The sequence below is a fragment of the Rattus rattus genome, chromosome 10, assembly GCF_011064425.1.
Source record: "Rattus rattus isolate New Zealand chromosome 10, Rrattus_CSIRO_v1, whole genome shotgun sequence".
NCBI classification, from domain to species: Eukaryota; Metazoa; Chordata; class Mammalia; order Rodentia; family Muridae; genus Rattus; species Rattus rattus.
The window spans coordinates 29,121,242-29,139,763 of NC_046163.1; positions in this window are offsets into that span (position 1 = coordinate 29,121,242).

An 18,522-nucleotide genomic window follows, 5' to 3' on the forward strand; every position below is an offset into this window, starting at 1 on the left:
ACCATCAGTATCCGTCACCAAATCCATGTCTCCACCTGTTCTTAAGTGAGCAGTTATCTTTAAATTGGGGGATGACAACACTCTCTTGACTTGTCTTCCTGCTCCTGTCTGCTTCAGGCTTTTATTCATCCAAAGGGCAGGCTGACACTGTCCAAATGCAGATTACACCATAACTCTACCTCTTGACCATATGTTCTTATCAAAAGTCCCCATGCACCCAGAAGAGACACTAATATATTTAGAATGGCTGAAAGTGTCCAGTGAGACATACCGCACATCCTACGCTTATGTCCTTATTACTAGTCCCCACTTTATATCCTGCTATGCTTGCTTGTCCCAACCACAGTGACCACTTTTCTACCCATGGAAACAGTGAGGTCTTGTCTCTGGAAAGTATACCAGATGTCACCTTGACCTGGAACACTGTGCTTCTTCTAGATTTTATAGTCTACCACTTCCTTAAAATCCTTAAGGAAACATTGAAATGTTCTTAGCATGAGTTTCCATTTTGGTACATTTTAACAACATCACAGCCTCCAAAACTTCTTGTTCACAATACTGTATTCCCCTTGCTTTCTCTCTATGATCATGCCCTATTAAATCTTGCACACATATGTATATATTTGTTTCATTATCTGTTTCTTCATGTTATACAGCTCCTTCAGAACATAAATATTTGTCTTCCAGTCTAATTAAAATATCTAGCGAACTACAAAATATATGGCTTGTGGTAGACAATCAACATTTTGCTAAATAAGTATTAAATAATGAAAACGTGAATCATATGTAAGGAATCTAATATAAAAAACTATAAATATATAATTGAACTTTCAGAGGAAGGCCATTTCAAGTCTGCTAAATTCCTGTAGTATAGGAGACAAGATCAAAGAGGAGGGCACAGGGGACAGAAACAGGAAGTAAGAAGTTGTGACACTAAATTTGTCAGTTTTCCTTTTGCCTTGAAAATAGCCTTTGCCCAGCACATAATGGGTTTCTAGCCATAGTGAAGATAATGAACTAAATGGACATTTACATCAAATTCTCCAATAATCAGTGTTATGATCTCTTTTCTACTAACTAAATGCTGAGTTTCTCTAGGTCTCTTTACAGGATGAAAGGACTACAAGGTGAAGGCAGGGGCTCTTCACATATGTTAACCTCATATATATATACATATAGTGATAGAAAACATTGATGGCATCAAAAGACTGGATTTATAAAAATGTGGAAGAACCATTCTCTTGCGCTGTATCCCTTTAACGATGGGTATGCAAATGCACGGTGGTCATGACTTACAGTTTGTCCAGAATAACACAAGAGTTCAAAGTGCAACCTCCTGAACTGAAAGAACTAACCTCGCCAGCAGCTAGACACATGCCCTTCCTTTTTACTTTCTTAAAGCTTGCACTCCACTCCTCTTTTTTCCATGTTACTTTACTTTTACATACATTTTAATTTCATTGTACTTTTTGAGGTATAAATGTATAGTTATATTCTTATCTCCTTTTATAAGCTTTCATTTAATTTTGCTAACATGGCTAATCAAGAGGGATATTTAGAAATCTTTCATATATTTCTGTGGGTTTTTCTTTAAATCTCGCCCCACTCATATTAACCCTTTCTTTAACTACTATGCATTTAGCAGCTTGAATTTATCCTGTGGTTGCCCTTTAAATGCTCCTTTCCTAGTTGTTTTCACTCCTTCATGCACTTACTTTCAGCATCAAATAATTGGAAAGAAATCTTTCCTTTTACTTCCTTCTTTCTTTTCCTCTCTTCTTTCTTCCTTCTTTGTTTCCTCCTCTCTTGTTTTATCTTGCCCCATAACATTTTTTTATTCCTTATCTTTCTTTTGCTTAATTATGCATTTCCTGTTGTTATTTCCCCTGCCTAATTTATCTCATCATTAATTCTTTGCACAATGACTCCAAATAATTTTAACTCCGTGGCACATTCTGCATTAATTTTGCTGTTTTCTGTTTTGCTGCCCTATGTGATCTGTTAGTTGACTTTCACTGACTTATCTATTTTTAAGTCTTGTACAGTCGGCTGTTGCTGCTGTCCTGAGAGTGGCTTTTTCCTTTTCTTTGTGTGTTTGGAGAATGAGCAGGACCCATACACATCCCTGGTGAGAATATAAACCTAGTCATCCACTATCCACATGGAGATCTCTCAAAAAACATGAAACTATAACTACCCTGTGACCCATCTCTACCATTGTTGATAATATGCCTGAAAGACTGTATGTCAACATACTGCAGAGATGCCTACACATCCATGTTTATTGCTGCATAGTTCATACTCGGCAAGACGTGGAACTACTCTGGACAGCCATCAACAGATGAATGGGTAAAGTAACTCTAGGTTACATGCACAATGGAATTTTATTTAGAAGAAAACTTAAGCCATAAAATGTTCATGAAAGATCAATGAAACTAGAAATCACTCATGGAAGTGAACTGAATCCAACTCAAAAACACAAGCACTACATGCTGTGATTTGAGGAAATCAAAACCAAGAAATATGTTTGTTTATGTGTGCATGTGTTTGCATGTACAGAATAGGAAAATACAAAGAGAACCATGAGAAGGGAAAAAGTGATGTTAAGAAGGGTGAAGTCTGGGCAGCAAACAGAGGGTAAAGGAATAAATGTGACAGGAAAGTGGAAAGGAAGGAGCATGACAAGAGAGTGCAGAGGAGATAGGAAGGGCAGAGAGGGGATACATACAATCACACATGTGCATGAAAATTGTCATAATGAACCCCATTATTTTCTGTGCTAATGTAAACCTAATAAGATATTTCTCTGTGCCCACATTTGTCCGTGGTCACATTTATCAGATTATTATTTTCCCATACTCCACTGTGAAGGGTTTGTTGCTTCTCTCACTACAGACTTCTAGATAGGTTAGCCATAACAACATAGGACTATTTCAGAGATCTGACTTTATACAGAAAGTCTTTGTTCCAGAGGAAAACATTTGACTGGCAGCTGAGACAATATGAAAAGTTATTCATTTCTGCAATCTGGCCATGCTGCCTTCCTACTCAGGATATCTGTAACTTCTCCTCCTGCTTCCTTGACATGCAGGTGTGATTTAGACCTATTACCACAGCGGTGTCTCTGAAGGCATTGAATGGTAGTTGGGGTCATATATACTTAAAAAATTTTATAATTATCTTTACTCTTATGTCTCACCTGCTTTATTTGATGTTAGACTTTCTTGTATACATTGTCCCTTTTTTCAGCGAAGTGATCACCACAAAGATTCTTCATAGATGCTGTTGTTACTTCAAACTCCAGAAAGCTGAAGTCATTAAAGTTCACATTAAAAATAGCCTTTAAATTGCCAACTTGGAAAACGTTCTGTGAACTAAACTCTGGCACATTCTGATTTGCATTTTGATATTACAATAACTGACAAAGGAAAACTTAATTATCATTCAGTCTCAAGTCTCCCAATATATTCTGAGGAAGAAAAACACTCCAGACAAATTGAGTCTAGTAGGTGTTGTGGATTTTAGTGTTATTGTTAAAAATACAAGCAAAAGGAATTAAAGGAAAGCAAAGATACATGTTAAAAACAAAAAGATCAAAAGAATCCCATTAACAAAAGTATTTAACACAAATATTAATCTTTAGAAATTGGGGGGAAGGAAAAAATAGAATTTGGGGCAACAGAAAAGCTTTCCATTTTCTAACATTTAATGGACTGTCTCCTACCAAATTTTGGGAGTTATTGAATATGTGCAGGTGTGTTTACATGCTGCCTAGTGGCACATGAACATGAGGTTTTTATTGTATTTGTTTTATCGTGTTTGTTTGTTTGTTTGTCTAAGGAATGATCTTATCATGTATCCCTGATTAGTCTGTACTCACTCTGTAGAACAGGTTAACCTCAAACTCACAGAGATCTACCTACCTTTGCATCCCATGCACTGGGATTAAAGGCTAACACTATTACCACACAGAAGAACACACCACATTTCTAATAAAAGATGCTGAGACACTTTCTTTTACTGTCCTAAGAGTCACTGAAATGGAACTGGTAAAGGAAGTACACTGGGTCAGTGTCAAATGCACAGAAGCCTGGGAATTTAACGGTGCCATTCCTGGGAAAAGCAACTTTTGTTTTTAAGTAGACATTATGGAAAGTTGTCATTCAACACCAGAGAAAGCATCTGCTTGATGATCGGTTAACAACCTCTATTAGCCATTTCAAATGACGAAGTTTTCGTCGTTCCTAAGAAGTGTTTTGAAACAATGCCTCACGAAGCATAGACTGGCTTCGAACTTGCTATGTTCCTGAGGCAGACCTTGAAGCTCTGACTCTTCTCCGCCCCTTTCTCAAGTTCTACAATTAGAGGTGTGCACTACCATGCCTGGCTAGAAACTGACTTAAATTTTAAACAGGAAAATAATATTCCAGTTCTTTTCCAAAAGTGTTTTCAATTAAAAAACAAAGTTCTATTCTTGTCTAGCAAACATTTCTAGTTCAAACTATTTAAAGGAAATAGTATTAAATAGTATTTTATAAATATTGATGTTAAAAATGTTCAAAATACTTTAAGAATATTAAACGATAAGCTTAGGTGCTTGATTTGAGGTGCATTGTTTGATTTGTAGAAACTGATTGATAAAGCGATTTCTTTTTCCCTCCCCAAAATAATGATTTGCAAACTATAAAGCTGTGATTTCTCATTACTGCATCAAGAATAAGTCTACAGGGTGTGGTGCAACTGTGAGTGATTCAAATTTAAGCAAAGAGCAGATTCTTCAGGAAGTGACATTCATCGCTCTAATTGTGTAAATTGCCAATTGTAATAAAGTAAAAACTTCATAACAATTGAAAGTATATTCTGCCAATAATTACATTAGCAACCAGCAAGCTGTCTTCATTTTACTAAGACACCTGAAGAAATTTAAAAACAATCATTAGACATTCCATCAACTGCCAGTAAATGATGCTGTGTTGAAATCACCAGTCTCTGTTAGAAAGAGGGGCCCTTACGCCGTGTTGATTTGCATGCGTGTTTGTAAAACGATATTGAAAGTACAATGTGCTTTCCTTGCCCTCCTTGATTTCTCCTTTCTCCTCCAGGCTGACAGTGTATTAAAGGATCTATATTCCATCTGCCTATAAATTCCATCAGGCATTGCATTCATCTTTTTCTTTGAAATACATTGTGTAAACTAACATCGTTGGCACAATCAGGAAATTTCATAGGGATGCAGATGCAGGCCCACTGGACAAGAATTTTTAGTTGATCCTGGGATAACTTAGATGCACAAAAAAAAAATGCTACACTGTGTGCGGCTTCATTCAGAAGCAGTATCAGACTATCAGACTCTGTAGTGTGAACATTCAATATAAGTTTAAGAACTCCACCACTTAAATTTTAAACTGAGAGAAAATAATATATTAAAATTAGTGTGTTAACTTAAAAGACAGGTATATGTTGCCAAACTTTCAACCCTTCAATTTCTTCTTATAATAAATGATATAGACGTGAAGAAAGTAGTTTCAAGGGCATTAGGACACATTTTTATTGCAAATTACATTTAAAAAGCATCTACACACACACACACACACACACACACACACACACACACACACACACACACACACATCCCAGAAGGCACTATGTTTTTAGTATAGGGTAATAAAATAAAATGTCCCAGATATCACCACTGCCTTCAGAAAGATGATGTTCTGGTGGTTTAACAATAGAAGTTACATGTAGTAAATGTATAATCAAAGCCAACTAGAACACACATAATAAGAAACAGTATTGCAAAAGAATAATCATTTCTCCAATCTTTCTACTTACTTTATCACGAAGAATGTGGATTGTTATGCTAACAGTATATAGAAAGCAATTATTATTGTAATTGCTACTGCAAAAAAAAAAAACCCATGATATTAAAATTTTTCCATGATAATAGACTGGATAAAGGAAAAGAGACAAAGAGGGCATTGATCTCCTTTTAAACATGCAGGTAGAAAAGAGTGAAAAGAGGGGTGGGTATGAGAGGGAGGGCCTGTATGATAATGAAGGAAGATGTGCGGCATGGGAACTTGAAGGTCAACGGTTATGATCAACAGTTGCCCTCTGATTGGGAACTAGACAAGGTCTGAGAGCCGCTGGGAAGCGGGTCTCCAGTAGCAGGTGTGTACTAAACTTCTATGGTGTTTCGCATGATGTAGTATAGCCTCATAAAAGCCCAGTGGCACCCTGATTACAAACCATGCAAACAAACAACGAAAAGGAAAACAGCAGATGACTAGCCTGCATGGGAACCATCAAAGCGAACTGGCTTTTCGGAAGGATCCACAATATGAGTTCTCACTCTGCTCCAGGCAATTAGAACAATGATATCATTCTGCGTCCATCATAACTCTGTACTGGAGACATGGTTATTTTGAGCCTCATTTAGAAATAGAGAAATATGGTTTATATTTTTTTTATTCCTTACATGAGTTTCTCACAAATACTCAGAATTAAAATCCACCAAATGGCCAGTTCTATATTTGTCTGATTGCATGACTGCAACGCAATTTTCTATAGCTCAGAAGTAAATCACAAGCAAGACACATCTATTATTATTAAGAAGATTTTTCTACAGGAAGTTTATGTAATTATACGGTGAGATGAGAGAAAAGTGCATTCTAGAAAAGGTAAAAGCTGTATTAAGTGTTCAGAATAAATAGAAAGGCAACTCGGGCAAAGATTCAGAACAAACAAATGGACCAACTATCTAACATGTCCCAAGGTCAGAAATAACTTGAAATGGATCTGAGAGGGAGGCTCTCTACTTCTTGATGATAGCAGCAGGCTTGGGGGTGCACATTTGAGGGTGCGGAGGGAGAGATAAAAACCTAGTACACAGCCTATATAATAATGTACAGTTCCAACATTTCAGAACAGATTTGAACTGACAGACATTTTCTCTGTTTTTCATATTTTAATGCCCATACCTCACAGGTTCAATATTCTAATTCTTAATAATTTCTTAGAGATTTATATTACCTGCCTGAAGTCAAGGTTCTCTAGAGTCACAGAATTTATGGAAATAATATATTAATATTATGTATAATAAATTATAATACATAATAATTAATATATTAATATATAGGAGAGACAGAGAATTTATGAGAATGACATACAGACTGTAGTCCAACCAATACAACAGTGGCCAGCTGTGATAGGAAGTCCAAGAATCTCAAAGTTGCTCGGTCCCACAAGGCTGGGTGGTTCATCTGGTCTTTGGTATAAAATGCCATCCTTAAAAGTAGGGTCCAATATATGTGCTAGAAAGTGCAAACAGCCAAAGTAGGAAGCCTTCTTGCATTGTCCTTATGTAGGCCTCCAGCAGGAGACATGGCCCAGATTAAAGGTGTGCCCCAAAATCTGGCTTAAAGTTATCTGTTGATGCAGACAGGAGTGTGAGTCACACCACCTTAAGATCCTGATCAAAAGCTTGTGCCTTTCAGCCTCGGGATCTGGGTCACAGGTGTGCCCTCCATTTCTGGATTGTAGTTCATTCCAGATACAGCCAAGATGACAAACAAGCATAGCCGTCACACTGTCTCTGCATTCTTTTGACAGAGTTCGTCATTGTTTCCTGCTTCTCTTTTTTGTTTACTTTCACTTCAGTTTCTTCAAATGCATATTGTAAATGAAGTCTGAACTAAAATCAATGCAATGCCTCTGTCCTTAAGAAGATGTGTTGGCCAGGAGGTGTCACTATGTCACTGAAATCTTAAAAACAAAACAACAACAAAACAGTGAAAGAACAGTAGCATTCAAAGAAATATTTTCCCTCATTTAATTTGTAATCCCACACAAGCATTAAATTACCGGAAAAACCTTCCCTGAGAGATTCTAAGAGGCAGGTAAGGTCAAAATGAGTGTCTGGCAGTGATCACGGAAAGATCCTTGGTGTCACATTCTTGGTTATCTTATTCAATAGTAGAAATTAATTCTTTTTGGATTAAAAAGTGAAGTCAGGGGACAAAGATAACAATCAGATAAATTGCCCATATTAAACGTAAGGAGGTAGAAAAGAAGATGAATGTCTGGTCTTTGTGTTAGGAAAACTTAATTAAAGGCTCTGCTTTACAAAGATTTGATTTTATTTTTAATTATGTTTATAGCGGGAAGGTATGTGCACATGAGTACAGGGTCCATAGAGGGCATCAGATTCCCTGGAGCTAGAGTTATAATTATGAGCTGCCCAACATGGGAAACAAATCCAGGTCATCTGCAAGAGCAAGGAAAGCTCTTAAGCAGCAAACTATTACTCCAGCCCCAAATCCTCTGATTTTAATCACACACACACACACACACACACACACACACACACACACACACACACACACACACACACAAAGCACATACAGGCAGGCACCCACCTACACCCTTTTCAAGTTTGTCAAGCCTTATTAATTTTACCTCTCTAGTAAACAAAATTCAAGGTTTCTGCTGGTGGGGAGAACGGAATGATTTACCTGAAGGAGGTTGAGCAGGCAATCTGGAAACTAAACATCTGCGGCTGCCACTACGGCAGAAATCAGGTTGAAGAGTTCTTAAAAAGCTAACTACACCCTCCTTGAAGTAGTCCTAGATCACTCTCAATCCTACTACACACTTACACATCATTGTTATTGCGGCTGCCCTCACAATAACAAGGAAATGGAATCAACCTAGATGCCAATCAATGATGAGTGACAAATGAAAACATCGTAGGTACGTATACACATTGGAATGTTACACAGCCATGTAACTACCCTTGTTTACTTGTTTACTTGTTTACTTGTTTACTTGTTTCCTTGTTTCCAGTTCTATCTCCTGCAGCCCACTCTCCCCCCAGCACTGCAAAAGGCAGAATTCTTTGAGTGACCCCATGGGCATCATTTCCCTTTCAGTGTCCTGTAAGTTGACTTTTTGGTTCACTAATCTCTCTCCATCATGCCTTTGCTTTGGTGTATTTGTGCCTCTTTGCCTCTTTATTTGGAAAATTTATATGAAGAAATATAGGAAAATAACTAAAACTAAATTTGACCACTCTTGAATCCAAGTTCAACTAAAAAGAAATATGATTCCAAAAACTCAGTATGAGATTAAATTGTGGAACGTAGGAGTTCCTGGAGGAACTTGGTGGAGCTAACCTTTACTTCAAGCCAGGAAGCCTCAGACCCAGCTTCATGATCATACTCATTCACTCTGCTATGCCTCGGGAGACGAGTTCTTTCAGATTGGCAATTAACACACTCCATGATTACAAAAGATCTTTTACATGTTTGCCCCAAGCTCTTTCTATAGCATGCATTCCATAAATTACTTTGGCATATCTACTGTAGAATATGATACCTGAGATTGGGTCAGTAAAGTTTTGATAGGGAAAAAAATGAAAGAATAGAGAGGCAAAGATAAGGTAGTTTCAGTAATTGATTTGAAGCCAGGGACATTGGAATGATCAGACCCGAGGCCTGACTTTGCCTTCAGCTTTCACTCTGTGCTCCTCTCTGCATACAAATGGTCTTTTTAAGAGCTTAATAATAATAACAGGGTGATACTCTCAAATTTAAGCTGAGAAAACAGATTCTGAGAGGACAAGGATGGCCCACAATCTCACAAAATGAGAGTGAGTTTGGAATGCACAGATTTTGTTTTGTCTGTCTCTGATCTGCAAACATATGTGCATAACATGAAACAACTCATCTTACGAATCATGAATGATCATCTCAACCCAATATCATTGTGTGTTTCTCCTGTGCAGGCTAATTAAGCACATAAGTTTTGTGGCATGGAAATGAGCTTACAGAAATTAGTGTTACCATGCTATGCGAGCTCCATCTTGGAGTTCCCATTGACCCTGCCATATTGAATAGATAAATTCAAATGAAATAGCTGTTATTTCATTTGTAGAAGCCAGTTGTATTTTAATCCAAATTCCTACGGTCACAACTGAAATCCATTTCTTTTTCTTTTATGATAAACACAGAAATGAAACATAGCTGATGATCTTTCTTTTAATAATACCAATTTGTTATCAATATTGTAATTTGAAATACCATTTCTCTCTATATATATATATGTGTGTGTGTGTGTGTGTGTGTGTGTGTGTGTGTGTGTGTGTGTATCCACCCTACACTCAGCACTAAACAAACTCTTTAAGATTTTATTTATTTAAGATTCTATTGTTTATTTTTTTTAATATAGTATCTTTTCCCTCAAGTGATCAAGGTTCTGTCCAAGAGCTTTTAAACTACAAACATCATTTCACCATAATGAGTGTGACTTCATCTTCTAAAAAAGAGCAGAATATTATAAATTTACCAAGAAGAGGGCCAATAAACCCAAACAAGATGAGACTTTGTTAGAATGCAAAGCAAGGAAAGAGGTGTGAGTGGCAAGATGACGAGACCTGGAGGAGAGGAAAAACCGTTTTCACTGTAGGTGTTTAGCAAAAATACAAGGCAGCCTCATTCATCATCTTCTTCCCATGAAGCTCATCTGTTGTGCTGGGACGTCATAGGATATTTGGTTATTGTACATAGAATATCTATGTGTTAGAAAAATGCAAAGCTCAGATGTCTTTGTCAGATGCAGTTTGGTGTGTCCTGAAGAGATGACACATGAAGAGAGTGGGTGAGCCACTAGAAGCCTCTTTAGATAAAAGCGCTAAAGAATGGAAAGTTCCTGCCTATTTTAAATTGCTGAGGATAGGTCTATGCTCTATGGGTCTTTGCTCTGCAATCCAAGGCCAAGTTGTCTGGATCACTTTGAGCTACCCCTCATGAAGGTGAAATTGTTCAGCCCCTACTGACTTGGCTTGGAACCTATCCATGAGGAGGTGACATGGCTCTGCCTGCTAAGGGTCTAGAGGAGGAAAGAGAGACTTCCTTTATATTCAGTTGGATCTTTGATATCGCTCTCTCCTACTGGTCCTCCCTCCTCTCTCTCTTCCTGTTCCTATCACACACACACACACACACACACACACACACACACACACACACACACACACACAAACACACCCTCCATCCTTGCATTCTCTGTAAGGATGCTCTGGGTAAGAGTTAGAGATTTTCTCTTTGGAATTGCAGAAACAACAGAGAAGTAGCTCACAGGACAGAGGTACAATAGTATTTGAGGAGAGGAAGAGAGCAAAGGAGTCCTCTTAGGTTTGGAGGAGCTCAAGAGAAACGTAGACTAACTAGCTCAATAGAATGACAGAAGTAGAAAATGATTTCTAAAGAGCTAGTAGATTAGTTGTAGAATCAGGCTTGTATATAGATAATAGATACTTTGTATATAGTTAAGAAAATAAAGTTGCCTCTCTGACCTAGCAGGTTTTTTACCTCAGTTTATGCCTGCTATGCCTTCATTGGTAAAAATACTAGATAATTTTAAATGGTTTCATTGAGAGACTATAGAATGTCAGTGGAAGTGGGGGTATTGGAAAGAATGGATGACCAGGGTTATGGCAGAAAACAACACCGTAAAAAATGAACCTTTGTTCAGTGATTAATATGAAGGAGGCAGGAATGGAATTTGAGTGATGTCTGGACTGTCTGATGGGAAGCCAGGAAGCAAGGATTATGAAGAATTCTGACCATGAGGCAATCTTGCCATTCTCCCTCAGTGCGGTTATCAGTGTTCAGCGGGAGAGACTTATCTTGTCTTTCAGAGAGAACTTTCTCACACAAGCCTTCTAACAGGCTGAAGTCGTAATGAAATTAACTCGACCAATGGTTAGCCTATAATTTCCTAATTTAAGGATAATAATTCACATTTGTAAATAATTTCATCACTAGCTTAAGGAGTTTGGAAGACGCTCTACCCACCCTCCCCCAATTTAAAAAATACATGAATATGTTTTTCATATTTTTTCCTCAATTCTCAGCAACCTTATCAAATTCATGATGTGAAACCTGTCACTGCTGTTCAGTTTTATACCTCAAAACCTCTCTCCTTTATCCAGCTGCTTTAGGAAACACCCCTATCAACTGGTACCACTAGACAAAGGTGACACAGTGCTCACCTAACAGGGAACTCACCGTGTTCAAAGAGATGTTCAATGTGGAGTACAGCAAAGGACAGAGCCTCACAACGAGATGCTGCAATGATAAAAGGAAAAATACCTTTAGGGAAATGTGAACTTTGACCCAGAATGATGAAGCTTTTGTTTTACAGAGATCCATTTCTCAGAATCACTGCGAACACAGAGAATTTCTCTAACAGCACTTTGTCAGACATTTGATCAACTGATGTTTTCAGTATCAACTTAACTGAATATCAATGTCTGAAATTTCTCCAAACACTAGAATGACAAGATAAATATTTTCATGGATAATAAGGTATTATCATAATTGTACAGTGTCCTACCTCTCACAAATAAGTGCTAAGACTTTAAGAAGCAGACACAAAGGCAAGACTTTCCTTCAGACTTTGCCATTTGCAATTGGATGACCTCAGGAAAACAGCCAAGTTCCAGCAAACCGGGCGATGCATGCCTACAACACCTGCTTCCCAGGAAACTGAGGCAGGAGGATTACATACTCAAGGACTATCTAGATAAGAGAGTGTGGGGACACAGCTTATTGGAGGATGACTTATCCAACATGCACGAGGCCCTGTGCTCAGTCTCAACTTGAAAATATCAACCTGAAAAGGTATAGTTCCAAAGCCTTGAAATCTCAGGCTGAGTATTAAGAAGAAAAAGCTTAAAATTCTAACAAGTTAAAATTTATATGATGGTTTGATGGAGCAAAAATTAGATCATGCTTGTAGATCAGTTGATGTGACGATTCTGTGACCGTTATTTTTGGTTTTTACTTGTTTGTTTTGGTTTGGGCTTTTTTGACTGACAGCTTCACTATGTATCGCAGGCTAACCTGAACTCCCAGTCCTCCTAATTCAGCTTCCTCACCCGTGGGATCATAGGCAAGCAGCACCATACCTGATAAACATTGGCTTCTATGAGCATCATTACTGTTACTAAGTAACAGATGATGCACTTTCATGTAAGCCAGAAAACAGCTTTGACCTCTCACTTAAAATCCATGTCCTGTGCTTAAACTGCCTTCCATTGTTAAAATTCTTTATTTTCCTTCTTGAAAATTATACCGCTTTATATTTTCCTATTATTTACTGTTTATTTCTGTTCACTTGTGTTGTTTGCTGTGTTAGCATAGAACCTCCCAGGAGATAAGTCCATATTCTTATCCCTGCATCAGGCAAGAGCACCAGCCAGGAACATAGGAGATGCCAACAAGTAAATGGGGATGGGGATGAAGCGATGAAATTGACTCAGCACAAAGTACAGGCTCCATAAATCTGTGAGTTGGTACCAAAGGCTATAAACAAAGAATCCAAAGAGCACCTGGAAATTGGTTATGATATGTGTGTGTCAGAGCCCACCGTGCATGAGGCACTTCCTATGCCACAGGGAACAGAGAGAGTGGCGGCTGATTTATTGCTGATTGAAAGATGCTTAATGAGTTATGACTGCTTAGCATAACAGAGAGGTGAGTAAATTTGAAGAGGGCCCGGTTGATCAGCAGAGTGATTTAAATGTTAGAAAATAGGATTTAGGATGAGAGGCTAAGGGAATTGGGGTGATTTCGCCTAGAGAAGAGTAGGGAAAGATTTAACAGCAGAAGGCCAGCTCTTCTCCAGTTTTCCAGACTAATCCATGTAATGAAATTCAGGAGGTGATGTGTTAAAATAAATTCACCAAGGGGCCTTAGGTTTTTAAACATACATTTGTATTATGACTTTGGGGGACTCTCAAATTAAAATTATAGTGGAGAATTATACTTGAAAAATAAAGCCACAATGGAAATAACTATAATTATCTGGATATATATACATATATATATGGGTTTAAATTAAATGTAATAGTAGTCACAATATAAGGATATGCAAATAAACCTATATACTGTGATTGTACATAAAGCCTTCACTGATCAAATTAATTGTATTCTCATTATTTTCACAGTAACTGTTGGTTTGGTGAGGTTTTGATATGGAGGGATTAGTTGCAGACTTTTCCCAGGAGATAAACTAATCTAAAACTTTATGCATAAAAGAAATATGCAGAATAATTAATGCCACAGAGTTTGACATAATCTCGATTCTGTAATAAAAGTAGTAGGTTTGATGGTTTGGAATAATGGTTTTAGCTCTCATCTCACTTTATGGAATTTACTTTACAAAACACATCAGTTATATAACATTATGAATGCATTAAAACAAATTGCAACTTCAAAATGTGTCATTTTATGAGTCTCTTAGTAAAGAATTATTTTGCAGCATAAAATCATCTTTATATGAATAATTTTGAGGCTATATACTTAATGAATATTTTAGAGCTGAACACACCTATGCAAAAATGTATTTTCTGATTCTTCCCAAAGGATGAATGTTTGCCTTAGTGATTTTTCTATGTAGGACTTATCTCACTAATCATTTAGAGTTTGCTCATGGATTGAAAACACATCTCACTAGATCTTATCCAAAACTCGTTACTTCACTATGCTGAAAGTTTAGCACATACAAACACTGTCTGTTTCTTATTTCTATACCTCCCAATTGCCCTTGGAGTAAGCATTACTGTTTATTTAATATGCACCATTTTCTAGGAACTTCTCCAAAATGATACCATTAGTTAGCCTTTTTGCAATTCTGTCCGAAAATGTAGGGCTCTCCGTAATTCAGTTACATTGGAAATATCGAAAATAGAATTAATTTGATCAATGAAAGATTAACATACAACCGAAGGGCATAGAATTTGTTGCATATTTTGTATTGCAACTACTACGATATTTCATCTAAACCATTATATAATTTCCAGATAATTATAGCTACTTCCATTGTGGTATTATTTTTCAAATACAAATGCCTATCAAAGGGTTCATGAAAATTAACTATATACATGAATAACAATCAGAGGGAAAGTTTAAGTAATATTTTATACTTTTTTATTTTTGTTTCTAGGTTTTTGAGACAGAGTCTCATGCCACATAGGCTATCCTTAAACTCACTATGTAGACAATTTGTTTCTCAAGTGGTGGATATTACAGGTGTACACTACTGTATATAGAAATAAGTATTTTCTTTCATAAATCTAGGATCCATGTGTTAAAGCTGGAAGATTGTATAATCTTGGCTGTCAGAGTTTGCCATTATTCCTTTAGATTAATTTCAAAATGTGTGTGTGCATGTGCGTGTATGTGTATGTGTACGTATGCGTATGCATATGTGTATGTGTATGTGTATGTGAAATGATCAAAATAAAGTCCTGAGAGTACAAAATATTTGTCACAATTGGATGTCATGGCAATCTGACAATCTCTGGGAACTCAAATAGGAGGATCATGAGTTGGAGGCCAGACTTAGATTACACAGTGAAAGCTTATTTTCATAAAGGCAAGGGCTAGGGCTGCAGTTTACCAAGAATGCACAAGACCTTTAGTTCCACCATGAATGGGTAGGGATTACCATGGTTCATACTTATGGGTGAGATGAGTGAAAACACTAAATTGTGCATCTTTTGCAGTTATACAAGTCTTCATCTATTCATATCAACACGGTAAATTTTGAGTTCTAATTGAGTTTTGAAAATGTGTCCTTTATACTGTTCTACCATATCCTTTCCCATCATTCTTGTTTATTGTCAACGTTTTTTAAAGATTGTAATATAGTTACATCTCTACCTGCATTTTCCTTCCTCCAAAACCTCATCAGATGCCCTTCCCTACTCTCCTTAAAATCCATTATTCTTTCACTAGTATTGTATGTAGGTATGTACATTGTTATATATTCCTAAACATAACCTGTTCAGTCCATATAATATTACTTGTTTGTATGTGTTCACACCTGACCATTTAGCACTGGATAACCAATTGATGTGCTCTCGATGCTTCTTCCATTGAACTAGCTTTTATGGTACAAGAAGGCACCTTGCAAGCATTCCAAGAGGAAAGTAACCAACTGTCCTATCCAATTATGATTTCTATGAACCACACCCATGACCAGCAAGGCAAGGTAAGAGTAAAGATTAAATAATGGCACACATACCTTAGCAGCAACCAGCAACTCTCTAATTGCACTTAAGACCTGTTCAACAAGAGAAAGAATACACCTGGTGCTAGAAATCTAGTTAACTATTCAGTACCCATGGAGCCACCATCACCGGAGGGGAATCTGCAACCACTAATTTACTAAACTACTGTTTTCCCTAACAAGAGACTTTTTATGACATTGTTTCACATCCATTCTGTCGATGATGTTGGGATACAGGGAATAAAATGCCACACCACTCTATAGTTGTTCACATGCAGGTTAATCTGGTGTGTTAAAAGTCCTGTGAGAGGCTGCCATTTAATAATGCATTTTCGGAGAAGGGTATTTTTGAATTGTCAACATTTCAAATACAAGATGATAAAAATGTAATGATATTGCCTTTATTCTGTACTCTTGGTTTTATCTTCTGACCTATTCAAAAAAAATGTGTCTGCATTCTATTCACTCCCTAAAGCTTTAACAAATACATGTGTATTATCTCTTGGCAAATATTAATCATAAATTTAAAGACATTAAAAATGACTCTTATAACTTATATGTGGTTGTTTCAATGTTGACTCAATGGTGTATAAAACTGAAACAGCTACAGCATCACATCTTTTCAAAAAGCATGGCCCTTGAAATTTCGAGAAAGCCAATTGCATATTCTTTTCTATGGTAGTACTAAAAGCAAACAGGTAATCTATGGCTCCATAACCCTTTTGCATTTCAACATATCCAAAAACTCCAGGTTCTTGGCTCTCAAACTCCCTGGGAACCCAGTGTGCTCGTGCTTTATCACAAACTGACCCAAGATCCTTTCGAAGGCACCACATGGTGTTGCCTGACTTGCCCTTCTCAGTTCTGAGTCTGCAACCTAGCCCAGTGCACTCTTCCATGGCCAGGGCTCTTCTTCCTGGCTTTGGGTAAGGCCTCTTCTCTACTAACAGACACAGTGGGGGTTCAACACTGCTCCCAAACTCTGAAACAATCTTTTAGGACTCAAAATATAAAAGGACCTGAATTCATATTTATTCAAATTATAAGATTAAGTTACATAAATGTAGTCACCTTACAGTTTCATGTCTGCAAACAGAAAGCAAAATAAAGGGGAAACCCATTATAATGACATTAATTTATGATTTGCATCTATGAAATCTGCTCAAACCAATTTGTTCCCTTGAGAAAATGATGACTTGATATATATTGTTAAATGATGAAGCAGAATAGTAAACTGTGGATTATTCCCAGTGTCAAAAAATTGGAGGATGGGGAGGGGAACACCCATATAGAAGGAGAGGGGAGGGGTTAGGGGGATGTTGGCCCGGAAACCTGGAAAGGGAATAACAATCGAAATGTAAATAAGAAATACTCAGGTTAATAAAGAAAAAAAATTTTTACATTGTCTTGAAATCTATATGCTAATTTTCATTGAAGAAGAGAGAGAAGAGGTATGTGAAAGGTTAAGTACAATTCTGTGTCTTGTCTATCTATCATAATATGAATAATATAATTTTTGCAAATCTAGTTGGCAAATAAGATAGTTTGGCTTGTTCCCTAAGAGTTTGTACATTATATAGTGTTATGCATATTAATTAAATATTACAGGGTCAAATAAATAAACTCAAAACATTTCCTTAGTTATATTCTTAAATAAAATAGTACTTGCTCAAATGACATTTCATTCAGTCATCAGAAGGATTTGTATATTATGTCCTCTTGTACTGGTTAGATTACTAATGTGTGTAGCAAGCTGACTGGGGAGCACTCTTCAAATTAGTCTCTGTGCATAAGAAGCAATATTAGCAAGGGAAGAGACTGGCTCAGGTACAGTCTTCGGGGACCTCTGTAATACCAATACGTCAAGATGCCTCATATTTAAGCAAGGGACTGTGGTGTTCTGAATGAAAATGGCTGCCATAGAACCATAGGAAGTGGTACTACCAGGAGGTATGGCCTTGTTAGCATAGGTGTGGCATTGTTGGAAGAAGTTTGTTACTGAGGAGAGGCTTTCAGGTTTCAGGGTCAGCAACCCACTCCCAACTTCACTCTCTCTTCCTGCTGACTACAGATCTGGATGTAGAATCACAGCTACCTCCTCAGTACCATGTCAGGCTGCATGCCACCATGCTTCCTGTCACGATAGTGACTGAACTTCTAAAACAGAAAGCCAGCTGCAATTAAATGTTTTCCTTTATAAGAGTTGTTGTTGTCATGGTGTCCCTTTACAGCAATAAAACGCTAACTAAGAGAGGGTCTAAGATGTGGTACAACCACACTGAGCAGTCAATGCACTTGGCCTGCCTCCAGTAAGAGAACATAACCTTGTGGTGTAAACATACCATTTTGTCAAGTTCAAGTCCCATGATCTCATCCACAGTGTATTCAAGGGTTCGGGATCTAGAGTTAAAGGTTGTTGTGAACTGCCCAGTCTGGGTTCTTTGC